At 41.8% G+C, this 27,207-nt stretch overlaps 1 long non-coding RNA gene across 2 annotated transcripts in view; it reads right to left on the bottom strand.

Moving 5' to 3' along the window:
* Positions 1-4,653: 4,653 nt before the first annotated feature.
* Positions 4,654-27,207, bottom strand: part of LOC149459839 (uncharacterized) — a 356,271-nt gene continuing 333,717 nt past the window's right edge. For both annotated transcript variants that reach the window (XR_016313187.1, XR_016313186.1), the window contains one exon: positions 4,654-6,908. This is a non-coding gene — a long non-coding RNA (uncharacterized LOC149459839). The remainder of the gene's footprint in view (positions 6,909-27,207) is intronic.

The raw sequence follows: 27,207 nt of genomic DNA, 5'->3' as shown, positions 1-27,207 counted from the left end.
GATAACCTTTCCAGGGTCTCTTAAATTAACAAACAAGCAAATCAAAGCCTAAATCCAACTCGTTTTAGGCAGTTACAGAAATAGCTTTTTTTCTCTTTAGGCAAAAAGTTTTAGGTCTTATGAGCCAGTATTATATGATATCTCTCAATCTCTTCAACTGCCATTTTTGCTTGAAAACTTGGCATGTTACTGGCAATGGAGAGCCAACATGTTTACTGGCAGATCAACAGGTGATAAAATAAAATGTTGTATAATAGTGCCGCGCATATATCTCTATAACCTCATATATGAATTAAAGCACCCAAACCATGTGATTATGCAACAACGGTGAATATACTGAATACATCTTTAAAAGTCCATAATGTGTGCTTGATCCATGCCTTTATAATTTGTTCCCAAACAGGTGCTCTTTATTGCTTATATCCACATATATTCCTATCGGTGCTCCTCCACAAGAGACATACATATATACTCTCACCTCCTTTTATGACCTAAATTGCATAGGTCAAATACTGCCTTTCCCTTTTAAACCGGGTAGGTATACTGCATAGATGACTCCACTTTCCCCCTAACTCTGCTCCAAACGGTCCCGTCTCCTCTTTATCCCACAAATCCTCCACAGATGTAAACAGAAACGCTTGCCATAGTGTAGTATATAAATATAGTGTGATTTATTACAAAAAGTGCACTCACATTTAAAAGTGTCCTGCTGGGACACCACAGTAAAAAAAAGTAATCGGCCCACCCTACGAGTTACGTCACGTCTTGTGACAAGCCACTAAACCAGAAGTGTACAAACCGCCATTTTGGAAATTCCAGAACACATTGAAAATACATTATAACAAGTTTTTTTTACTACTACTAATTACTTAATTATGCTACCAACATTAATGTGTGCTGTAAATTGCCTCCAGCATTGTACCTTTTTCTTTTTACTGGAGGCTGCCATTTTGCTGAAGCCCATAGCCCCTGAGCAGCAGTAAACCTTGAGGCCTCTACGTTTTCAGGGAAAAAATAGAGAGCAACTGAGCATGTGCAGAGCAGGGTCAGGCAGTGTATTACAGGATTTTAAACAGTATAGGCGCTTATGTTTAATGTTTCACATACCTGCAAACGAGACCAGCCTGAAGTGATCTAGCAAGGCTTCATTTTCTGACTAAAGTCCTGCTTTAACTGCATTTATTTGTGTTTTTCATATCTGTCTGGATTTCAGATTTGGATTTCCAAGATAGGTCTGAATTTGACTGGTGGATAACAGTCCGTAAGGTCCTTCATCTGGTTTTGCAATATTTTGCAGCATTGCATTGCTCAAAGCAGGTACTTGTCACAATTTCTATCTACAACCCGAATTCCAAAAAAAGTTGGGATGTTGTGTAAAATCTACATACAAAATGTAATGATTTGAAAATCTCATAAACCCACATTTTATTCTCAATAGAAAATAAAAAAACATCAAATGTAAAAACTGAAAAAAATGTGCCATTTTAGGAAAAAAGTAAGGTAATTTTGAAACTGATGGCAGCAACACATCTCAAAAAGTCAGGACAGGGCCATGTTTACCACAATATAGCATCCCCTTTTCTTTTAACAAAACTCTGTAGATGACTGAGAACTGAGGAGACCAGTTGATGGAGTGTTAGGAAAGAAATATTGTGCCATTCTTGACTGATATAGAATTCTAAATGAACAACAGTCTTGTGTCTGCTTTGTAGTATTTTTCATTACACAAAATATTTTCAATTGTTGAAAAGTCTGGACTGCAGGCAGGCCAGTTAAGCACCCAGACTCTTCTACTACAAAGCCATGCTGTTGTCATAGATGCAATTTGCGTTTTAGCATTGTACTGCTGAAATATGCAAGGCCAGATATACTCTGGATGAGAGCATATGCTACCCTAAAACCTGGATATATGTTTCAGCATTGATGTTGCCTTTCCAGATCAAGCTGCTTATTCCATATATACTAATGAACCCCCATACCATCAAAGATGCAGACTTTTGAACTAAGCTCTGATAACAAGGTCCCTCTCCTCTTTAGTCCGGAGGACATGGTGCCCATTGTTGCCAAAAACAATGTCAAAGTTTGATTCTTCTGACCATGAAACAGTTATCCACTCTGCAAAAGGCCATTTAAATGAGCTTTGGCCCAGGGGAATCAGGATCATGTTCAGATGTGGCTTCTTCTTTGCATGATAGAGCTTTACCTTGCATTGTTTAGTGGCATGGTGAACTGTGTTCACAGACAGTGATTTTTTGGAAGTATTCCTGAGCCCATGCAGTGTAGTTCATCACAGAATTATGTCTGTTTTTAATGTAGTGCCCTCTGAGGGCCCAAAGATCATGGGCATCCAATATTGCTTTTCAACCTTGTCCCTTGAACGCATTTCTCTGAAGATTTCTCCACACTCTCCAAAGCTTGTAATAATATTTAGCACTGTAGATGATGATATATTTGAGGTCTTTGCAATTTTACATTGAGGAACATTATTCAAAAAGTGTTCGACAATTTTTAGACACACCTTTTCACAGATTGGTGAACCTCTGCCTATCTTTACTTCTGAGATACTCATTCTTTAAGATGCTCTTTTTATACCCCATCATGTTACTGACATGTTTCCAATTATTCTAATTAGTTGCAAAATGTTCTTCCAGCTCTTCCTGGTTAGTCCTACTTACTTTGCAAGCTTTTTGTTGCCCTGTCCCAACTTTTTGAGATGTATTGCTGCCCTCATTTTCAAAATGACCTTATTTTTCTCTTAAAATTGTAGTTCTTAGTTTAAATATTTGACATGTTTTCTATTTTCTATTGTGAATAAAATATGGATTTATGAGATTTTCATGTCATTGTCCCAACTTTTTTTGAATTCGGGTTGTAATTGTCAGCAGTGGCTGGGTACTGCCACCCAGAAAGGCTAACAGAAGACAGGCAAGGAGAATATTTGAGTCTGACATCTACTGACGAAGACAATGTAAGAAAGAATGCAATATAGGAAAACACAAAATTAAAGAAGTCTCTTTTTTGGCTTCTATGTACTATAACAATCCTGTGTACTGGAAAATTAATGCAAATGAAATGGATATTAATCATTGCCCATAGCATTCATTCACCTTGTGTTTTCCTGCAGAACAAACCTATTGCCACCTTTCATACACATTGTCAATGCACATACTGTTTTCTTTGTTTTCGTTTTCACACTCCAAATGGTATCAGTATAAAGATTTTAATTGTATTGTGCATTGTTCAAAATGTGTTAAACTTACACCTTCCATTAAATTGCAATTGCAGTCTGCAAAATACTAGGTATACCCATTTTCAATTTGCATACACTTTGTTAATTGGTAATGCGCACACTGTTTTTTCTAACTGCATTCTATTGAATAACTGTGAAAAATACTGCATATTCAAATTTACAGTATGCCTTCCTAAAACATTTCACAGCTGCAAGTTCAGGAAATTAAGACACTTGTATATAAAATACAAATTAATGAATGGATACACTATCAGAACTACCACCACCACTAGTGACTACTACTTACTACCACTGCTGCAGCCCACCATAGGCCTCCATAACCTGTACAGTACATTTACAGTTTATTTATGTCAATGTATTCAGACAGATTGAACACAGACTTTGGAAAGTAAAGCTAGTTTTTACAAAACAGCTGAAATCTTGGGATAGTTGGAAAACTCTAAGATCAGTGCTGGAGCACAATAATTACAGAGGGTCTCTCACTGTGCAGCTCCTCCATTGAGAAAATGTCTTGTGTTCTTTCAAAGAACACAAGACTATCTGGGATTGGAAAAGAAGCATATGAACATCACAGTCTCCCCTTGTCCAGTCACTGAATGCCTTGTATTCTTTTAAAAGATATTTTCTGAATGGAGCAATGTTGATTAATGTGTTTTACTTTTAGGAATTTGAAAGCAAGACACGAGATATACCTTCACCTACCTTTGAATATCTTTTGAAGTGCTCCAGAATCCTAGGTTACTGAGCATACAAGTATACAAGTTTAACCACTTCAATACTGGGCACTTTCACCCCCTTGCCCAGGCCAGGTTTCAGCTTTCAGCGCTCTCACACTTTGAATGACACTTACGCGGTCATGCAACATTGTACCCATATGAAATTTTTATAATTTTCTTCATGCAAATAGAGTATTATTTTGGTGTAATTTAATTTTTTGCTAAATAAACAAAAAAAGTCTGAAAATTTAGAAAAAAAATGTGGTCTTCTTTGTTTCTGTTATAACATTTTGCAATTAAATAATCTTTCTTCATAAATGTTGGCCAAAATGTATTCTGCTACATTTCTTTGGTGAAAATAACCCAAATCAGTGTTTATTATTTAGTCTGTAAGAAAGATATAGTGTCGACAAACTATGGTATATATATGTAAATTGATCAATCCGGATGTACTAATTTCATGAGGCCCAAAAATGTCCGGTCAGTACAAATATAACCCAAATTACCCCTTTTTGGAAAGTAGACAGTCCAAGGTATTTAGTAAGAGGCATGGCGAGTTTTTTTAAGTTGTAATTTTTTGTCATAATTTTTTGGATATTTAAGTAATTAAAAAGAATATTTTTCACATACTGTTTTGTTAGGGTTTTGGAGTTGTATTCGATATGTGCAAAGAGATAACACAAATACTTATAGGTAAAACATTTATTACAAGTAATGACAGATATAGATAAAGAAAAAGAAAATATAACAAGAATACTTAACTAAAGATGCTGTTTCTGCCACGGGTCCCTCCATAATAAATGGTGTGGCCGATGATCAGAATAGACGCATGCTTAACGCAAGCTCTGGGTCGAGACAAAAATTTCCTGTCTAGCTGTGTGTTATATACTGGACTTGTGTGTAGGGAATGTCTAGCCCCCAACTGCAAGTAATATGACCTTTTAAGGACTTGGTCAATTTTCAGTAACATTCCTTTGGTGTGAGTCATATAAAGTGACCATCCTTGTCTCCTTATTAGATATTGTGAGCCAACAATAATAAGGAAATGTAAAATATACAATTTCCCCATCACTCCACCCCATGGCTCACAAATATCATACAGTGATGCCTCCCACTGTACATAAAGGCAACAGTCAACAGTGGAGAGAAAGCACCCAATTATTGTAAACAATTGAATAATTGTGTTTTTCCACCCCCCGGTTAAATTTACCTTAAATGAAAAACGGGGGATCTAAAGTGTATCTATGGAGTGTAGATGTCTACGTTCCCAGTCTAATTTTACCTACACAGAAAATCTCATTCGGTTATCTTAGGGCTAAAAAATCCAAAATTAAAAAAAATTTAAAAAAAAAAACTATTTGCTGGGCTAACAAAAGAACACCAAACTTTTCCTTTCAAGAATTCGAAAGCACAGGAGCAGACACGAACATCAGACTTTCTTTTCCAAGAGTTTAGAAGCTTGTCACAGTCCTCCATATCTGGACAGCAGAGTCTTAGACATCCGATGATTAGATCGCAGCTGCAGCACAGCACATGCAACTCTGTAAAAATCAAAGAACTGTAGAATACAAAGTCCATTTTATCCTTCGGACTATTAAAGTTTACAAGTCATAGACGTGCAGACACTTGACCACCATGGTAGATGGAACTTTTGACTTGACCATCATGACAGTTCAGGTACTTGACCGAGATAGTGGATGGAACAATTCAGGTAACTGACCATCAGAGCAGGTGGAACTTGCACCAATAGTTCAGCTGCTGATCAGTGGCAAAGTCTCTTTACTGATGGTTGCTGCTGTCAAAAGCTTTTGTCTCCTTTCTCCAACATGTTTCTGGTTGACGGCAAGGCAGGTGTATTGCCAAGGCTGTCAGTCCAATAACAATTCCATAACTAACAACAATGCCCATATAGCTTATGATAGATTCTGAACAAGTAAATCCATGATCCCTAGTGACCTGACCTAACTATAAAGAAAATCTCAGCTTTTTTCTTAAAGGTGAAATGTTGTTACACCACCCATCTACCACCTGATTTCTGCACTACTCTGTATTTAAACTAAACTGTCAAACTATAGGCCCAAACTTCACAATACGTAATGTTTGTGTTTCCTCTGTGTATTCCGGTCTCCTCCCACACTCTAGATACATTCTGGCAGGCTAACTGGCTCTTGTCTACATTGACCCCAATATGTGTGCACAAATTACCCATACATATGTGTCACCATACTCTTCATGCCAGTCCTACCCGAAATGAATCAGGGAGGGTTGAGAAAAATCAAACCTGGGAACCTATTTCATTATGATTGTCTACCAAGAAGATTTTATTAACACTCATTCAGGTGTATCAAATGTGGTGGCCAAAGGATTGCTGAGTGTCAGATATAACTAAGTATATATCAGTGTTTAGAGCACCTTTAACATTTGCATCCATTGCAATAAACCAAAATGATATGATTAGCATACATTCAAGCTGGCATTCATGTAAACAAGGTAAACCTTCTTTACTTCTTTCCAATAAACCATATTCTAATGCCGTTTAGTATTATCTAGGAACTAAACAAAATAAAAAGGTCTTAGTGAGGTATCAATAAATTTCCTTCCTAGAAATAAATGAATGATTAGCACAGAACACATATTACACAAGACACAAAACATATGGCCATTATATTGATGACTCATGAGTGCACTTTACCCATATTCAATGAGCTCATATCAATTAATTAATACATTAATTAATTATTACCACGTGGATTTTCATTAAAGGGCGTCCATCAAAATATATCAATAATTTACCATGGTTGAGATTACATTTACAGATTCACCACATTTGTACACAAACATTATACATCACCATCCATTTTGATTTTTCTATTTCATCCTGTTGTTAAGTCCCATACAGATCTTGGAAACTCCTAACCTTCTGGGGACAGATCTAGTTCTTTCTGTTTTAACGAAAAAAAACTTAAAAACAGTGTTATATTCTTAAAATATTACACTTTATTACAATCACCTATAAGGACAATACAAATATATACATGTCCATATCTAGTGATCATTCACCATTGTCCTAACTTAATCTGTCACTTTTAGCTTGGTCATATATTTAACATGTCATGTAGACCTTTACTAGCTGAGCAACTAGTGCAAATGGCTTCCATTAAAGAAACAGGCACACATTTGTATTTGTGGGTGGTGCTTAAGTTGTATTCCATCACTTCTGCCTTTTCCACGACCAGAAGGCTGGAATAGAGAGCTAAACATTTAAATAATTATAATAATCATGGCTGCTTTTTCAGGAATTTAAAGGATGTCGACCACAAGCAGCAAGGGAATGTCAACCACAATCAGCCATTTTATCTTCTTTGTTTCAAATTACCTAATGAGTTACATAGTAAAAAGTAACAATTTCAAGTAGGATTTTATTTTGCACCATAATTAAACATTTCCCTTTGCCTTGCATATCACCCAAATTTTAACATCACATGTTATACTAGTCATTTCACAGCTGGTCAAAAAATGTCTTGCTTCACAGACAGACTTTCTATTAAGGGGGTTCTGCAAGCTTTCTCTCTCTTTTTTATACAGACACACAAGGCAGGTAAGGGTCATCTACATACAGGCAAAGACTACAGCCATTGTCCATGGAGGAGCAAGGGAGGGGTCATCTACACACAGGCAAAGACTACAGCCATTGTCCATGGAGGAGCAAGAGAGGGGTCATCTACACACAGGCAAAGACTACAGCCATTGTCCATGGAGGAGCAAGGGAGGGGTCATCTACACACAGGCAAAGACTACAGCCATTGTCCATGGAGGAGCAAGGGAGGGGTCATCTACACACAGGCAAAGACTACAGCCATTGTCCATCGAGGAGCAAGGGAGGGATCATCTACACACAGGCACAGACTACAGCCATTGTCCATCCAGGAGCAAGGAAGGCGTCATATGCACATAGACATCCCAAACCTGCAGTTATCTCTGCTTCAAATGATTTCAAAAGCTCTCAATTTTCTCATATACAACTTTACAGAGCTCTTACCTTAATTTCATTACTTAACCATTCTAATGTTAAACTTACGTAGGCCTTCAAATATAAGTAGCCAATCTTATTTTGCACATGAGCTGTACTTAGTGTTACCTTTCTATCTTAATTCAGGTAACGTTTTCACATTTACCACAGACAAAACACTATCAATTACCATGTCCTCAACATTCACTATCTACAAACAAAACACGTTGAGATTCCAACATACATACCATATTTTTCGCTCCATAAGACGCACCTGACTGTAAGACTTACCTAGGTTTTAGAGGAGGAAAACAAGAAAAAAAATATTCTGAACCAATGGACTGCAGATATAGTACAGGAAATGACCAGAGACTGCAGATATAGTACAGGAGATGACCAGAGACTGTGGACATAGTACAGGAGATGACCAGAGACTGTGGATGACCAGAGACTACAGATACAGTACAGGAGATGACTAGAGACTGCGGACATAGTACAGGAGATGACCAGAGACTGCGGACATAGTATAGGAGATGACCAGAGACTGTGGACATAGTATAGGAGATGACCAGAGACTGCGGACATAGTACAGGAGATGACCAGAGACTGCGGACACAGTATAGGAGATGACCAAAGACTACGGACATAGTACAGGAGATGACCAGAGACTGCGGACACAGTATAGGAGATGACCAGAGACTGCAGACATAGTACAGGAGATGACCAGAGACTGCGGACACAGTATAGGAGATGACCAGAGACTGCGGACATGGTACAGGAGATGACCAGAGACTGCAGACGAGGTACAGGAGATGACCAGAGACTGCGGACATGGTACAGGAGATGACCAGAGACTGTAGACGAGGTACAAGAGATGACCAGAGACTGCGGACATAGTACAGGAGATGACCAGAGACTGCGGACATAGTACAGGAGATGACAAGAGACTGCGGGCATAGTACAGGGGATGACCAGAGACTGCGGACCTTTGGGAAGGGAGGGGGAGCAGGTACCCGAATTTGACAGGTACCTGCTCCCACTTCTGTGGAGTTGTCCTCCCTCTCCGTCTTCTGAGACACGTGACAGGTCCCAGAAAACTGCCGGACCATTCACAAAGCGCAGTGAGCACCCGGTTGTCACAGCCGAGTGCCCACACTAAAGATGTACAGCTGAGGAACAGGTAAAGCTCTGCTGCAGAGAAGAACTGAGCGGCTGCCCGGTATTCGCTCCATAAGATGCACAGACTTTTCCCCCCATTTTTTGGAGTGAAAAATACTGTACATCTTTTACATTACTGCAGTACTCACAAGCATCAGCTCATCATTTTCAAACCTAAGAAAAGCTAATTTCTCTGAAACTTGCCTACGATTGTCACAAATTTAAGCTTCCTGACAATACAACCACTCCCTTGTACATCAGTCTCTCACTCAATTTATCAAACCAAAACAATTCCTTCACCAATTGGTAAGGAACGCGAGCGCAATGGGATTCCACCCAACACAGGAGTGGGCTCGCACCTGATCACCTACTAGCATCTCAATTAAACCAGCTAAGTATCTGAAACATTTTCTGAATGTACTATAGCTTACAAAACAAAAACACAACATTAAACCCAACACAAACAATCTAGCTCTTAGATTGTAAGCTCCAAGCAGCAGGGCCCTCCTAACCCTCTTGTATTGAACTATATTGTTGCTGTATTGTCTTCTGATATATTGTAAAGCACTGAGCAAACTGTTGGCGCTATATAAATCCTGTATAATAATAATAATAATAATAGCACAAATCTGCATCATTATTCATATCTCTAGTTTCCACAGATCGAACCCCACTTCTGGTACCATGTGTTTTGTTAGGGTTTTGGGACTGTATTCAATATGTGCAAAGAGAGATCTCACAAATATCATATATATAAGTATAACATTATATATAAGTATAAGAATACTTAACTAAAGATGCTGTTTCCGCCATGGGTTCCTCCATTATATGGCATGGCACATGATCAGAATAGACGCATGCTTAACACATGTTCTAGGTCAAGACAAATATTTCCAGTCTAGCTGTGTGTTATATACTGGACTTGTGTGTAGGGAATGTCCAGCTCCCAACTGCAAGTAATATGACCTTTTAAGGACTTGGTGAGTTTTCAGTAACATTTCTTTGGTGTGAGACATCTAAAGTGATCATCCTTGTCTCCTTGTTAGATATTGTGAGCGAACAACAATAACGAAATACAAATATACAATTTCCCCATCACATACTGTTACCAGTGCAGTACAGAGTCATAACTGGTGTGGTGGTGATCAGAGACCTAGACTGGTGACAGTAAGTAAAAAAAAAAATCCTAATTTTTTTAATTCCTTTTTTTTCCCAATTTTTTTCACACTGTGACCAGAGCAATATAATGTTACCATAGTAACATTGTACTACTGGGGGAGTGATTAGGGGATTTTTTTTCATGATAGCTTGTACCAATGAAAATCCATGGTATAAGCAACCATTTTTACTAAATAAAATTGATTAATTCACTGTGTATTGTGATTAGCTGTGATTGGCCACATCTAATCACATGATGCAGATGGGCTGTGATTGGCCTGTACCATGTGATCATTGTGATCAATCACAGCTAACAACACAATTATACACAATGAATATAATATGTAGGACTGTGCTGTGGACCCCTAGACCACTCACAGAGAGAAAAAATACAAACCTAACAGGTAGCTGCCATTCTTAGTGGAATCCTAATAAATGAACAAATCTTTACATATGTAACAGTGCTGCTCACTGATATCTAATCCAAAAGATGGAATATCTAAACAATATACATATAGAAAAATCCCCTTGTGCAAAATGTGCTACAAATTTTATGCAAAAAACTAATGAAATGTAACAAGCCCACCTATACCTCCAATAAACATATAGTCTAATACAATATAATCTGTGAGTAATACATAACGTTCTATCTCATCACATTTGAAATATATGGAACAAATTTACAAATTATAAAGTGATTAGTGCAATCAAATAAAACAATAAAGTGCCAAAGAATGTGTCCATTAAATGACTATGGATGTCATCACATCATCACAAAGTCCAACATAACTCCTTGTGACCATTCAATCCGTGCAGTTCCTCGATAATAAAGTGCTATTAGTTGACACCAATGACACCAACAAAAATTTTTTAAATTTTTTATTACATTTTTTTTTCTTTTTTAAAGATTTTTTTTCATATTTCACTATGTCCAAAGTGGTAAAATGTTACCATAGTAACAGTGTACTACTTTGGGGAAGTGATCAGTATTTTTTTTTTTTTTTTTTACACAATTTGCTTATAGCAAAGAATTACTTTGCTATAAGCAAGCATTTACCTGAATGACATTGATTCATTCAGGGTTTTTTTTTTTTGTGCTTAGCTGTGATTTGGCCACAGCTAATCACATGACATGTGCATGTGATCGCTGTGACCATTCACAGCTAGACACTAGTATACAATGGATGGCATGAATGAAGCCATCCATTGTATACAACTGTCATGTGACCTGCTGCGATTGGTCACAGCAGGTCACATGGTACCGGCAACGGGGGCCGGTACTCAGATCTGTCATCGTCCGTGTCCGAGGTACATGGCCGATGACAGATCGCGCTGCTGCGCGGCTCTGCAAGCGCAAAAACTGCGCATGTGCGGGAGGATGCCTTACGGCGTCCACCCGACAATCTACAGCCTTTTCCCGGCCGCCAAACGGCTATTGGCCGGGCGGCTATTGATTAAATTGATATACCACTCATAGGAAATAAAGGGGAGAAGGAGCCTCCATAGGGTAAAACCATTTAAAATGTTTATTAAAACTGCAAAACATATGCACCTACAATGTTCCGTGTCTCCACTGACACAAGTGGAACAGGCATAAATCGTGAGTACTGTTATCCCCAAACATGTAGAAATGACAACCGTGAGACAACAATGCTGTGCGTGGTAACGTCACCTCCTGGCCCCTCCCTACGTGTTTCGTCACTTGACGTCCTTTGGGAGCAGCAGGATAGGATTGCAGACTGTCACTCTCAGAGAAATAAGCAGTTATGCTGGTCGATAATTTCACTGCACTGCCATCTACCGGTTGAAGAAAATATCTCTACTGAATACTGATACTGATGTACAGAAGTTGTGCAAAAAAACATAAACATTGTATTACAACACCCCCACTCAACAACTACTCCTTATACAGGTGCAACTAGAAAAATTAGAATATCGTGCAAAAGTTAATTTATTTCAGAATATTGCACCTTTTCACAATATTCTAATTTTCTGAGATTGTGGATTTGGGGTTTTCATGAGCTATAAGCCATAATCATCACAATTATGACAAATCACGGCTTGAACTATCTTGCTTTGCATGTAATGAGTCTATCTCATATATTAGTTTCAACTTTTAAGTTGCATTACTGAAATAAATGAACTTTTTCACGATATTCTAATTTTTCGAGTTTCCCCTGTATTAGTCCCATTTTGGATCTCAGTTCTATAAATCTGTTTCCTGTAAGCGGTTTTGTCAAAACATCTGCAATCTTGTTTACCGTGAGGTAGCTCTGAAAGTGTCCATGTGTGCAGTTTACAAAGAGATGTCATCTCTTCATCATCAACTCTGATCCACTTTTGATTTTCATGGGTTGGAAGTCTTTGCATCTCATCCCATGGTTTTAATGGTACGCGAGCAACATAGGATAGACGTTTGGCTGGGATGCCTTTTTTGCTTCTAGTTGAATTCCTGATTGAAGCCTCTTGTGGCCTTGTTTCTTATTTTCATGGTATTTGGATTGGTTGTGTTAATTTCTATTTCTGTGTTACTTTGTTGCTTATCTCCATGTGATACTGATGTGGAATTTCCCTAAGTTTGAAGTGTTTGTGTTAGTTCATGAAATTTTGGACACACTGAAGTTTCATCAACAGTTACATTTCTACTGATGGTTACCTCGTTTGTGTCTGGATGTAGAATTCTGCATCCCTTTTGAGATTCACTGTACCCCACAAATACTCTTCCTTTACGCAAGCATCCCGTTTGTATGTTTTTCTTTTGGGATGTGCACTTAGGCTTTAGTTCACAAAATTTTTAGATGGTTCAAATTCGGGGCCTTCCATTCCACAGTTCATGAACTTTTCTCAGTTGATTTTCCTGGTAGCCTCAGAGTACAATTCATTCTTTCTGCAACCCCTTTTGTTCTGGGTTGTATGGTACAGCATTTTGAAATATTATGCCATACTTTCTGAGAATCACTTGTGTGTTTTTATCCATGTATTCCGTTTCATTGTCTGTATGCAATACACTTGGCATTTTGCCAAATCTGTTACTTAAAGCGGAGCGCCACCCAAAATGGGAAGTTCCGCTTTAAGGACTGCTCCCCCGCTCCCCATTAAGGATTGGCATCTTTGGGGGGCGGGGGTGGGGTGGGTACCTGAATTTGACAGGTACCCACTCCCACTTCTGGTCCGACTACCTAGGCTATCGGAAGCGGAAAGTGTCCTCCCTCCCTGTAGTCTTTTGGGACACGTGACAGATCCCAGAAGACTACAGGACCATTCATGAAGCGAAGCGCTACTCGCTCATGCACAGTTGGTACCCGGCTGTGAGGTTACAAGCTGTCACAGGCGGGTGCCCACACTGAAGATGCCGGCCTCTTGGAATACAGGGCGGCCAGTGAAATGGGCTACGGGGGACACACAGCGGGACCGAGGGACAGGTAAGTGGCTGTTTTTTAAAAGTCAGCAGCTACAGTTTTTGTAGCTGCTGATGTTTATTTTTTGCCAGGGTGAGTGGAACTCCGCTTTAAGCCAAATACTGTTCAAGTTTCTCTGGTACTTCACTTTTGCTGTGTAACAGATATAGGATAGTATACCTGGAGTAATCATCTGTAAAAGTGAAAAAATATCTCTTTTCGATATAGGATAGTATACCTGGAGTAATCATCTGTAAAAGTGAGAAAATATCTCTTCTTTCCTGGAGTAAATTTTTCAATTGGACCGCAAAGATTTGAATTATATTAAGTCCAGAGGTTTTTTAGCTCTGCTGTTACTCTGCTTTGAAAAGGCTTTTATTGTTACTTTTCCTTTTATAAAGCTGGTGCATTTCATTGCTTGATCACATGGACTAATTTTTATTCTACTTGCATAGTCATTCTAGCTTTCTAGATTCTGTAATCTGCTTTTAAATTACCTTGTTTCTTGCACACAAAACATTCACATGTTCCTTGTTGCATGTTGCTGTTTTTATTACTATTTTTCATCTTTAAAGCAGACTCTGCAATAGAAGCATCATCACTATTAATGCTTTCCGTTTTATGCTTATATTCATCCATAAGCTTGTCCTTAACATATCCCAATGTCAGTTCATCTGGAAGTGCATCAAGTTCTGTGACAAGTGTTTCATAACTTTCTGATAAACCACTAAGTAATAGTGCTGCCACATGAAAATCTTTTAATTTCTTCTCCTATACCTCTCAGGCATTCAAACATTTCCATGGTGTGCCTTATGTAATCTTGAATATCCTGGCCTTTTGTCAGCTTGGTTTGATATACTAAAAAAACTAAATAAACACAGCCTCTACTGTTTGAAGAATATATCTCTACTGAATACTGATACTGATGTAGTTGTTGTTGCACAAAAATATAATAGCATTGTATTCCAACACATATTAGATATTGTTTGTATTGTTATTACAATGCTGATGTTATAAAATTAAATTGTATGCTGTGACTATAAAAGTCTTAACCAATAGAATCCTTATGAAATATAAGAAAATGTAAGGTTATGTAACTCCCCTGCTTCTACCAAAAAAAATGTTCCTTTTGTCTGTATATCCATTTTTGGTGGACTAACTACCTAGGTCAGGATATGTACTTCATCTCCACTAGAGGTTGCTCTAAATTGTGCTTCACTCTATAGGTAAAAGGTTGGAGAGGTAATGGTTTGGAAGTGCAGTGTGATTTTTTTAATCATCTTTTACTTACACACCAGCCAGGTGTTGATGGCCTTAGACAATTGGACAGCCAGGTGCTAATGGCCATACTATACATGGACAAAAGTAAGATTAAAGTTCCTGGACATATCCTAATACATTACTGGAGCAAAGGTTGACTTGTGCAATATGCACAGGTCAGAAGATTAATTCCTTTTACCACCTTAAGTTATTCTTTCACAAATTAACAAGGCAGTCACAATCAGTTAATAATATCCCCAAGCGAACATTTCATGCATTAATAAAACAGACACAATTATTTTAGCACATTAATGATGCCTAAAATGTTTCCCTTTTTAAATTATCTAATAGTTCACACCTTTGAATGTGCACGTGTACTAACTGAACTGGATTTCTCTGTTTCACGTATTATGATTGTATAGTCATGGCTATAATTAAACGCATATAGGGTAATGATGTACATATGTATCAAAATAAATAATGTATGCTGTAGATTTTCTTTTACAAAGAATTTTATTGCAGAATAGATAACATCAGAGAATCAGTCAAAAACAGATGCACTGACCGACAGAAATAAAACATACAAGTTTTCTGATGAATAATACAGACTGATGGAAAGACAAAAAAATAAACTTCGTACACAAGTGCCGTATATAAAAAAGGAAAACAAAACAATAAGTTGCAAAAATGGTAGACATTTAGAGACCAATGACATAATAAACTAAAAGAAAAAGTTGTCACTATATCTGCATACAGAAGGCGGGAAAGATGGAAAATGAAGCGTCACTGAATGCATATTGATACTCTATATTCTGGGCTCCCGATGGAGTCCGGCATATGGATATAGTATTGCTGGTACAATACTCAAGGCAGAAATCACAATCAGCACAAATATTGTAAAGACAGACTAAACAGAAGGAAAGAGAGGAACGAAGAGAAAGGAGACAGAAAAAAAACAAAGAAAAGGGCTCCAGGGGGACCGCAACGGGAAAAAATAAATACCGTATTTGCTGGCGTATAAGACGACTGGGCGTATAAGACGACCCCCTACTTTTCCTGTTAAAATATAGGGTTTGAGCTATACTCGCCGTATAAGACTACCCCTCTTCCAACACACACCAAATAAAAATGAAAAAACATCAGATTTGATTTCAATATGGTATGGTATTTCAGTATGGTATTCCAATGATGGGGTGCTATTCCTCCCACTGAGACCAATGATGGGGCATGATTCCTCCCACTGATACCAATGATGAGGCACTACTCCTCCCACTGACACTAATGATGGGGCACTATTTCATCCACTGACACCAATGATGGGGCACTATTCCTCCCACTGATACCAATGATGGGGCGCTATTCCTCCCACTGATACCAATGATGGGACACTATTCCTCCCACTGACACCAATGATGGTGCCCCATCATTAGTGTCAGTGTGTGAGGAATAGTGTCCCATCATTAGTGTCAGTGGGAGGAATAGTGCCCCATCATTGGTCAGTGGGAGGAATAGTGCCCCATCATTGGTGTTAGTGGGAAGAATCGTGCCCCATCATTGGTGTCAGTGGGAGGAATAGTGTCCCATCATTAGTGTCAGTGGGAGGAATAGTGCTCCATCATTAGTGTCAGTGGGAGGAATAGCACCCCATCATTGGTGTCAGTGGGAGGAATAGCACCCCATCATTGGTATCAGTGGCAGGAATTGTGCCCCATCATTGGTGTCAGTGGGAGGAATAGCGCCCCATCATTGGTATCAGTGGAAGGAATAGTGCCCCATCGTTGGTGTCAGTGGGGAGGAGGAATAGTGCCCCATCATTGGTGTCAGTGGGGATAATAGTGCCCCATCATTGGTATCAGTGGGGAGAAAAGTGCCCCATCATTGGTGTCAGTGGGGGAGGAATAGTGCCCCATCATTGGTGTCAGTGGGGAGGAGGAATAGTGCCCCATCGTTGGTGTCAGTGGGGAGGAGGAATAGTGCCCCATGGTTGGTGTCAGTGGGGGAGGAATAGTGCCCCATCGTTGGCATCAGTGGGGAGAAAAGTGCCCCATCATTGGTGTCAGTGGGGGAGGAATAGTGCCCCATCGTTGGTGTCAGTGGGGAGGAGGAATAGTGCCCCATCATTGGTATCAGTGGGGAGAAAAGTGCCCCATCATTGGTGTCAGTGGGGGAGGAATAGTGCCCCATCGTTGGTGTCAGTGGGGAGGAGGAATAGTGCCCCATCGTTGGTGTCTGTGGGGGAGGAACAGTGCCTCATCGTTGGTGTCAGTGTGGAGGAGGAATAGTGCCCCATCGTTAGTGTCAGTGGGGGAGAGGAGCGGCTGCTCCTTCTTTCAGTTCGGCCGCTTGATTTTCGCGGTGCCGTTCGGCTCCGCCTCCTTGCTGGTGATTGGTCGCCTGTGTGCCTTTCCAGTGCTGGCGCCCAATCACCGGTGAGGAGGCGGAGCCGAGCGGGCGGCTGTACCATCGAGCGGCCGAACTGAAAGAAGGAGCAGCCGCGCTTCCTGGACCGGATCGTCGTGGGACCGGGACCGGAGCCAGGTAAGGTACAGCAGCCCCTCTGCCCACCCCTGTACTTGGTGTCCGTTGGAGGAGGAGGGGGAGCGGCGCCGCCCCTCGAAAAAGTGCCGCCCTGACACCGGCTCGCCGTATACCGGCGTATAAGACGACCCCCGACTTTTCAAAAGATTTTCACGGGTTGAAAAGTCGTCATATACGCCGGCAAATACGGTAAAAATAAAATATGTAAATCTTATAAAGACAAGAAGGACTGGTCGAATCTCAACGGTTGGGCTATATCAAGCCAGGGACGCCAGGTCTGCAAGAACTTTGTATGGGTGTCTAACAGTATAGCCGTCAGCTTTTCATTAACCATGATAAAGTTCATCCGATTTTTGACAGCCTCGAAGCTGAGGAGGGGAGTCTTCCAAGTATTCGCGATCATCAGCTTGGTAGCCATGAATAGATGCGATGCCAGCTGCTGTTCAGGATGAAGTAGGCCCACTAATGGTTTAAATAAGAGCGCTTCATACGGGTTGTACCTAATATCTCTGTGAAACATAGTGCGGAGAAGGGCATAAACCCTGATTCACAATCTACAAACCTTGGGGCAAGTCCACCAAATATGGACCATGGTGCCTATTTGTTGACAACCGCGAAAGCAAGTCGAGGAGTATGTGGGGATAAAATGAGCCAGACGAGTAGGCGTGTAATACTATCTATAAAGAACATTATAGGCATTTTCTAGAATGATAACATTCCTAGAACATTTAGAAATTGTTTGGGTCATGGTCCGCCAATCCCGCTGATCCAGAGTGCCCCTGAGTTCCGACTGTCAACGCTGATGATAAGAACGGACCGGAGGCGTTCTATAAGAAATAATGGAGGAGTAGACCAGAGAGATTAAGCCCGGAGCATGGGGTCTATATCTGCATTGACTTTCAAAGGGGGTCAACCTGTAGGGTCCTGAATGCGTCTGTATTAATGGTAGCCAAAATGCTCTTGCAGTGGGATATCATAAGAAGAGTTCAGGGTTTCAAAGGTGAGTATCCTTGTGGGAGAGAGAAAGGAATGGACATCATAGAAGACATGGGCTAGCCACCAAGCAAACTGTCCGGGATTGTCCCAACCTGGTGGAAATAATGGATTATGTATCAAACGTAGTAATGGCAGGTGGGCGGAAATGAGGCCAGTGGAATATTTAATAGAATCACAAAGACGAAGCGTCAGCGTCAGTGTCGGACTAAGGAATGAAGGGCAATGAATAGGAGGAAGCCACGGCAAAGAAGAGAGTGGTATCGGGTGGGAATCCATCAAGCCTACAGTAGCCCACAAGGGAATATTGCGAGATGCATGGAGATGGGCTAAGGGGGCAATATTGGCCGCCAGATAGTAAGCCTGAAGATTTGGGACAGATAACCCACCCTCAGTCTTACGGCAAATAAGATTTGTTTGCTAATTCTGGGTCGAGAGGAGCCCCAAATGAAAGACAGGATTTTTCAGTGATGAATATGCAATATATGTGAGGGAACAGGAATTGGTAGAACTCGAAACACGTACAATAATTTGGGAAGATAAGTTATGCGGATCGCATTGATGCTACCGAGCCATGAAAGCGAGTAGTGAGACCAGGAGGATAACATCTCTGTCAAATCACTAAAAACAGCGGGGAAATTAGCCCGATAGAGTCTGTCATAAGTCGGAGTGAGCTTGATTCCTAAATACAGGAGGGCCGAAAGCCATTGAAAAGAGAAAGAATGTTTCAGAGTCGCCAACATTGATGGTGAAAGGGTAATCGACATAGCCTTAGATTTGGCAGGGTTGACATGGAGGCCTGAGAGAACTGCAAAGGAATCCAAAACCACAAGTAGGTTTGGCAAAGTAACCCCCGGATTTGTAACTGACAACAATATATCGTCAGTGAACAGAGATAACTTATGTTGAGAACCAGCTACATCCATTCCCTTAATATCAGGATGCATACAAATGGCTTCTGCCAGAGGTTCTAAAGCCAAAATAAATAGTATGGGAGAAAGTGGGCAACCTTGTCTAGTTCCCCTGCCAATCGGGAACGTTGAGGACTCAAAAGCGTAATATTTGAGTTTTGCTTGGGGCGACGTATATAGCGAAGAAATCCAACGCAAGAACTAGGGACCAAAGCCAAAGTGTCAAAGGCCTTGTTGATATCTAGAGATAGGAGCATCATATCAATTTTGCGAGTATGAGCCAGATGTTGTAACTGTAAAATGCGTCTGATGGCATCACCCGCTTGTCTGTGGGGGGACGAAACCCACCTGGTCCTTCTTAATCAGATGAGAAAGGAAAGAATTCAAACGAGTGGCTAAGATCTTGGTTAGGATTTTCATGTCGATGTTATTAAGAGAAATTGGCCTGTAATTTGCCCATGAGGAATGATCTCTATCCGGTTTTGGGATCATAACCACATTAGCAGTCAGAGAGTCTGGGGAAAAAGTCGAATCTCCCTTCACCGCATTGTACATAGCAGCAAGGTGAGGAGCAAGCACATCAGCTAATTTCTTGTAATATAAAGCCGTATATCCATATGGACCTGGACGTTTGCCCGTCTTCAGGTACGCAATGCAATGCAAAACTTCCGATATTTGAATATCACGATCCATCAGATCCTTATGAGCCTGAGTCAAAGTAGGCAAAGACAAATGGGACAAGAAGTCAGAGAAAGACTGAGAATCAGCCCGTGTGGGATCCGTATAAAGTCTGGCAAGTCGATGCCAGAATTCCGCCAACACCGCTACAGGATTACTTGTAAGAACATTCTGGCCAGTGCATAGAGAAATCGGTTAAGGGTGGTGCGTAAAAGAGCGCAATCTACGTGCTAACATGGAATCTGGTTTATTTGCTTTACTATACCATTTCTGGCGCGTCCAACGCAAAGAGCGCTCAGCCTCATCAGTCAAACAGAGATCCAGTTCCAAGCGGGCCTGATCTAATAACCTACGGTTCGATGGGGTCGGTACCTGCTTAAATTGAGCCGACGCGGAAGCTAGCTTTCATTCAAACTGACGCTGTTTATGTTGTCTATCCCTCTTCTGCTTTGAAGCTATCTGAATAATATGGCCCCTAAGAACAGCCTTGTAAGCCTCCCACAACATCACCGAAGAAGAGACAGAACCCGAGTTTAACTGAAAACATTCTTGAGATTTGCGAAGTAGTTCCGCCTGAATCTCTTTCAGCGAAAGCAGGGAGTCATTCATAATCCAAGAGGAGTAGGATGGCTTACAGAGGAGAGATCGACAAACCACCAAAATGGGGTCGTGATCAGACCAGGGAACCGTGAGGATAGAGATGGAACGCACCAAAGGAAGATGTTTACGTAAAACAAAAGCATGCTCAATTCTAGAGTGAGAATAGTAAGTATAGTCTTTCCCCCGGGGATGGAACTCACGCCATAGATCTACCATGTCGTGGGTATATAACGTACGGTTAAAGGATTTAGCTGAAGCGGAAAAGTTGGAGTTCTCTGCAGGGTATTTATCCAGGGACGGATTTAATACTAAATTGGAATCTCCTGCCATCAGAAGAGTACCCCGTAGATGGACTGCCAGGAGGGAGCAGATATGTGATAGAAAGGGTCCAGGGTTGACATTGGGAGCGTAATAGGTCAGTATTGTAACATCTATACCCTGAATCGTGCTCTGTAATAAAATATACCTGCCGCTTGCGTCAGCAATACGCTTCACACAAACAAATGGGGTTTTGCTGTGAAAAGCAACAAGAATTCCCCTTTGTTTAGTAGGGCCAGTAGCCTGAAAAACCTGAGGGTAGCGTGCATCGAAATATTTTGGGGTAGACGTAGTCGAGAAATGAGTTTCCTGTAGACAAGCAATATCGACATGCCAAGCCCAGAGAAACTTAAATATCTTTACCCGTTTTTGTGGGGAGTTCATTCTCTGAACATTCAAAGATAACCAGTTTAGCGACATGGCAATCGAAGAGGAAAAAGATCATCTCCACCACGATCCCCAGGAGCCCTGAAAAAAAATTGATAAAAAAATAAAAAACACAAAACACACATGACAAGAAACCAAGAAAAAAGAAGGTGGAGAAGAAGGAAGAAAATGAGAAACCATCTGGTATACAATCAATATTCATATGAAACAGTATAACAATCAATTGTGGGTGATATACCCACAAAGAGGCTGAGTAGTGGGCAGGACACCAATCCGGTCCACTAACCAGCTCAGAGGGGGACACAATAGTCCACGGAACTACTCGGCTTAGTTAAAACAGGAAAATACTAAGCAAACAACTTAGGCTAATAAACCCACTAACAAGTGATCTATGAGTGGTTAGTGAGGCAAAAGGAATCACGATCGGCCAGAACCTCAAAGACGGAGAAGCTCCAAGATAACCAGAGGAGTGAGTCCGGCCACGGGCCAGCCCAGTAAACAGAATCACACCTACGGCCTGAGATCCACCGCCAGTTCTGCCCATCAACAATACCATAAATAGAAACATCTAAACAGAACTAACATGGTTAATGAGGTGCAGGCCTCAGCGGAGAGAGAGCTACATTACTTATCTGCATAGTAACACCTGTGGGCAGTGTCGCCCGCATCTCAGAAAATAAAAAACAAATGTGAGTACAAATACCCAACCCGACCCTGAAAGTCAACTCACAAAAACTTCCGCTGGGCCTGTAAAGATTGAAGAGCTTGAGAGCTACTCTGACTTGGAGGAGATGATTTACGTGAAGACTGGGAATCCCGTGGGCGTGTAGTAACTGTAGCCTCCTCAGTCTGGGAGTGTGGCAGTTCCAATTTCAGTTCCTGAAAATGACGGCAAAGATCCGCAGGTGAAGAAGCTTGGAACTGACGACCTTGAAAGGAGAAAGAGAGCATGAAAGGGAAACCGCATCTATATTTTATGTCAGCCAATTGTAGAATCTGAAGGTAGGGTCTCAGGGTACGACGTTTCGCAATAGTGACTGGAGACAAATCCGCAAACAGCTGAATGGAGTTACCCTGAAATTCCAGGGCCGGACGATTCCGAGCCGCCTGTAGTAGACACTCTTTGGTGCGGTAAAAATGGAACTTAATGATAATGTCCCTGGGAGGGCCCTCCGTGGGTTTAGGAACTAAAGCTCTGTGGATACGGTCGAATTCCAGTCGCTCCAAGGGGATCTCCGGAGCCAGTTCCTGGAATAGAGTGGTAGCAGTGCCCTGTAAATCAGTAATTACCTCAGGAATCCCGCGGATGCAGAGGTTGTCCCTGCGAGCTCTATTCTCAACATCTTCCAATTTATCCTTTAAAATGTCCAGCTCAGCATGCAGATCGTACACCTCCTGTTCATGACCTCCAAGACTGTAGTCGCCAGATCCATACGTTGCTCTAGTTGATGGGCATGGTGTCCCAATTCCTTTAGGCCTCTTACCAGATCAGAAGATAATTTACAAGAGGCAACTGTAATCCCCCGCATTATGGCTCGGAATTTATGTAGCAAGGCTTCAATGTTTTGTTCAAGGGGGCCCGTCAGTCCCAAGGGGAATTGCTACTGACTATCACCATCTGACTCCGGATCCCCTGTAAGCTGCGTGATTTCATCAGGCTCTGGAGGGCTAGGCATTATCTTGCCAGTGACTATGCAAAGGAGATTGCTGCTGGGCCCGGTGTTTGGGTTTAGTGCGCGGGATACGATGCATTTTTAGATGAAGCCCAGGTATTTCACAAGCACCTCCAACCGGTTGTATTCATACGCAGGGGTTTAGAGGCCCATTATGCCGAGGTAGATGTTCCGGTGGCGCGGTGCAGGGAGATCAAATGGCCATCTTCCCTGGCTACGCGTGTGTGCCCCCTACAGGGTTGCTTTTACATAAGATCCATCACTGCAGAACAGTTCTTGCATCCAGCCATAGTCATTAAATTGTAGAAAAAATTATCATGGTGGGGGGGAGGGGTAAATATAGGCTGAAATTGCAACTGTACCTTCCTTAGGGTGATGGAGTCCCAGGCAGAGCGGGCGCAAACCCCAGAAGAATCCCAGCAACAAGTGGGGCATCCGCGACTGCCAGGCCAGGCGGGCTGCAATGGTGGAAATCTGAAAGAGGGGACACAGGAGCCTCTGATTTGTCCCCTATGGAAAGGGAGCAGATGGAGTAGGCCTCTAGGCCCGACGGGGGCCCCACGTCCACTATGGTGGGCTTCCAGGCCTTTATTATGGGTGCCTCAGCCTGATGTGGCCCCTGAAGCCGATGGGGTGGCCAGGGAGCCACATACAACCTGCCCCAGAAGCGGGTCCGACAGCAGGGGGGTGGAGCGGCGGCGTGTATGCTGTAGATTTTCTACATTGTTTGTAATACTCAATTTAATGCAACAACTGGTTCAACACATAGTATAGTATTTTTTTTTTAGTGCTGTAGTTATTCCATTTAAGTAAAAAAAAGTCAGATGTTTTTCATTTAACAATGTATATAATTTTAAACTGTTATAATGTTAAACAAAACCGATATTTGGTAAAATTGACAATATTATAGACTATTTGTCCATTGCATATTGTTTTAATGGAGACACCACTTAACAACCTTTACCAATATACTTTCATGTAGAGTGTTCTCCGAAATAAATTCACATGTCAAATTTATACAAACAAGCAAGAGGAAGATCCGTACATTGTGGAATGGCTTTCATGTCAGGATTACACTATATTGCCAAAAGTATTGGGACACCCCTCCAAATCATTGGATTCAGGTGTTCCAATCATCTCCATGGCCACAGGTGTATAAAATCAAGCACCTAGGCATGCACACTGCTTCTACAAACATTTGTGAAAGAATGGGTCGCTCTCATGAGCTCAGTGTATTCAACTGTCTGCAGTCAATAGCTAACGACCTCCAAACTTCATGTGGCCTTCAGATTAGCACAACAGTGCGTAGAGAACTTCATGGAATGGGTTTCCATGGCCGAGCAGCTGCATCCAAGCCTTACTGTCAGGAATGGACTCAGCACTGGTGGTGGGACTCATCTGCCGTGTGGGCTGCAGTACCAGAGCTGACCAGCGGGTGCTCTCAGCAGCCAGAAGCTCACACGTGCAATTAGCCAAACCTGGGGCTGATTGCAGAAAGGTGTATTTAAGGCATGACCAGGCCTGTGATCTGGGCCTTGGTGTATGTTTTCCCATGAGCCTCTGTACCTGGTATCTTGTGTTCCTGCTTTGTTGCTGACCCGGCTTGATCCTGACCTCTGCTGACCGTCTCCTGTTGAACCCCTGGCTTGCCTGACCATCCTTCTGCCTGATCCCCTGTACCGCGCTGCCCGTGAGTTACTGAACCCGGCTTGTGACCTTGACCATTCTCTGCCTGCTCCTTTGGTACCTTGCTGCCCGCACGTTGCTGACTTGGCCCGTCTGACCACGCTAACTACTCTGCCATCCATCCATCCTGCACGGATCCAGCCGTACCTGCACATACCTCTGGCGGATCCCTCTACCACTAGCAGGTGTACTCAGAGGCCGCGACCTGGTTCCTGTCTGCTCCAAGTCCATCCCCACCATCAGGGGCCCTGGTGAATAAGCAGACTGGGACTTAGACTCCGCGCCCTGGGGAATCCTGTCCTGGGGACCACTAGAGGTACCACCAAACGGTCATTACAGAACCCTACGGCCGGCCTGACCGTTCCACCTCTCCAGCCCTGACTACGCCTGTGTTCCTGCACCTACTAAGATTAGTGGAAGGTTGGTTTGTTCACTGTGCGTTTATATATATATATATCTGGGTGGCTAATAATAAACTGTATTATTATACTATACCTGAAACCTGCGTTTCCCTGTGTCAGTCCACACCTTTCTGGTCATTCCTAGATTCCTGACACTTACATTACCAAGTGCAATGCAAAGCGTCAGATGCAGTGGTGTAAAGCACGTCGTCATTGGACTTTAGAGCAGTGGAGACGTTCTCTGGAGTAACAAATCACACTTCTCTGTCTAGCAATCTGATGGACGTATCTGGGTTTGGCAGTTGCCAGGAGAACAGTACTTGCTTGACTGCATAGTGCCAAGTGTAAAGTTAGGTGGAGGGCGGATTATGGTGTGGGGTTGTTTTTCAGGGGTTAGACTTGTCCCCTTAGTTCCAATGAAAGGAACCCTTAAGGCATCAGTATACTAAGACATTTTGGACAATTTCATGCTCCCATATTTGTGGGAACAGTTTGGGCATGTCCTCTTCCTGCTCCAACATGACAATGCACCAGTGCACAAAGCAAGGTCCATAAAGACATGGATAAGCGAATTTGGGGTGAAGGAGCTTGACTGGCCTGCACAGAGTCCTGTCCTCAACCTGATAGAATACCTTGAATTGGAGCAGAGACTGCGAGCCAGGCCTTCTCATCTTACATCAGTGCCTGACCTCACAAATTCTGAAAGAATTGTCAAATATTCCCATAGATACACTCCAAAACCTTGTGGACAGCCTTCCCATAAGAGTTGAAGCTGTTAGAGCTGCAAAGGGTGGGCCAACTCAATATTGAACCCTTCGGAATAAGACTGGGATGCCATTAAAGTTCATGTGCATGTAAAGGCAGGCATCCCAATACTTTAGGTAATATAGTGTATATCTAATACTTGTACTATTTTTCCTAGGAGTTTGAATGTTAGCATATGTAGCTGGGCCCTGCCAGCTGTGTGAACTCTCCTCCCACTCCACCCACCCCTGCCACGTGCTATCAACTGAGAGGAGCGCCAGGCTGTGTGCCTTTCAGTGGCTCTCTTCTCTCGCTCCCCTGCTGCACTGAGCAGAGAGGGTTGTGTGTCATCCTCACTCACTCCTGCTTCTCCCTTCTGGCACTAGCAGCTTGGATCCAATCGGGGGCAAGAGATAATCCAGCCACTGAGGGCTCTGGGACAAGTAGTCCTCAAGCAGTGCATCACAACACAAGTGAATGGAGCCATGGACTTCACTACCCAAATTTCCTGCATACAGAGGAGGGGGGAAACAGAACTTTTCCTGGGAAAATCTGTGGAGATCTGGGCAGTTTAGTGCGAGGAGCCAGAGAGTACAGCAGATACAGAGACAACATCTCCTGTGCTCTAGGACTCAAACCAGGGGTGGAGGAATCAAGGAACCTCAAATAAATTCCACCAGTGCAAGGAAGATTGTGCAGCTCTAAAACAAGGCTAGGGAAGCCCGACCGATACTGTGAAGTGAAGCAAAAAGAAAGAGCGCACCAACCTTGCGCATTACCTCAATAATTCTGTGATTTTATTAAATAAAATATATATACTCACAAACAAGGAAGTAAAACAAGCATTACAGATCATCAAAGGAACTAGGGAGTGTAGAGCCAGTGTGAGTCACGTCACGAGGGTAGACTCTCAAAGTGAGGCTGACACATTTTGAAGGGGGACCCTTCTTCATCAGAGCTAATGCCACAATGAGTGCCCCCTACCATATATACCATGGGACTAAGTGAGGGCCCTCCCATCTGGGCAGGGCTGTCCCTGGCCAGGAGGAGGGGCATAGGTGTCATAAAATTATGTCGGCAACACAAATTAGAATACAATGTCCTTTGATGTATAATCAAGCGTAAGACCATAAAGCATCAACATTAAAAATGTATATAGAAAAAGCCCAAATATGTAGAAACAAACTTGAATAGAAAATAAAAACATTTTATATATAAAAAATATATATATATAAAAAATGTATACATGAGTATAGATAAATAGGATGTGCATGTAGCTTATAATACCATATTGTACCATTGATTACTGCCGAACAAAGTAAGTATAAC

This window comes from Staurois parvus, unplaced genomic scaffold (genome assembly GCF_062004578.1).
Source record: "Staurois parvus isolate SC_StPar_1 unplaced genomic scaffold, SC_StPar_1.0 ptg000244l, whole genome shotgun sequence".
NCBI lineage: Eukaryota > Metazoa > Chordata > Amphibia > Anura > Ranidae > Staurois > Staurois parvus.
The sequence above is the reverse complement of the archived record's forward strand: the minus strand, read 5'-3'. Positions and strand labels throughout refer to the sequence as shown.